The 744-nt window shown below is 54.3% G+C and overlaps 1 pseudogene; it reads right to left on the bottom strand.

The window, feature by feature from the left end:
• The window catches only part of LOC105506594, a 5008-nt pseudogene extending 4762 nt beyond the window's left edge, over positions 1 to 246 (bottom strand).
• Positions 247 to 744: the final 498 nt, after the last annotated feature.

Consider the following 744-nt stretch of genomic DNA (forward strand, 5'->3'; position numbering starts at 1 on the left):
TGGGGAGGTGCAGCCTGAGGTCTGAGGCCCAGGTCCCCACCTGTGTGAGCCAGGGGTAGGATTGGCCCCTCTGAGTAATTGGGGAATCTAAGGCTGCAGCTGTCCTTCTGGAAAAGCAGACACAGCACTTCTGCTCTGTGTGTGTGACCTGCTGCAGCCCCCGCCCTGCCCTCTGAGGTCCTCACCTTCCTTGACCCTCTCACAACTGGGACTGAGCCTGGTGAGGACGCAGCCCTTGTTTCCCATCCCTGGGACTGGAACCCTTACTGTCTCCTCCTTCCCTTCCCTCCCTCCTTCCTTCATTCCTTCCTTCCCCACTTACCTACATCTAGCTGCAGACCTGTCTCTCCGAGCCTCAGGCTCCTTACTTGTAAAATAGACTAAGCTGGGCGTGGTGTGGCTCACACCTGTAATCCCAGCACTTTGGGAGGTCAAGGCGGGCAGATCAGTTGAGGTCAGGGGTTCGAGACCAGCCTGGCCAATGTGGCGAAACCCCGTCTCTACTAAAAATAGAAAAATTAGCCCGGTGTGGTGGTGCGTGTCTGTAATCCCAGCTACTAGGGATGCTGAGGTGGCAGAATCATGTGAGCCCAGGAGGCGGAGGTTGCAGTGAGCTGAGATCATGCCACTGCACTGTAGCCTGGGTGATAGAGCGAGACTCCGTCTGGGGAAAAAAAAAAAAAAGATAACTTGTAAAACAGACTAACGTTATCTACCCTGAACATTTGTCATAGGGATGAAATC

Source organism: Colobus angolensis, unplaced genomic scaffold, assembly GCF_000951035.1.
Source record: "Colobus angolensis palliatus isolate OR3802 unplaced genomic scaffold, Cang.pa_1.0 Scaffold138, whole genome shotgun sequence".
Classification (NCBI taxonomy): domain Eukaryota; kingdom Metazoa; phylum Chordata; class Mammalia; order Primates; family Cercopithecidae; genus Colobus; species Colobus angolensis.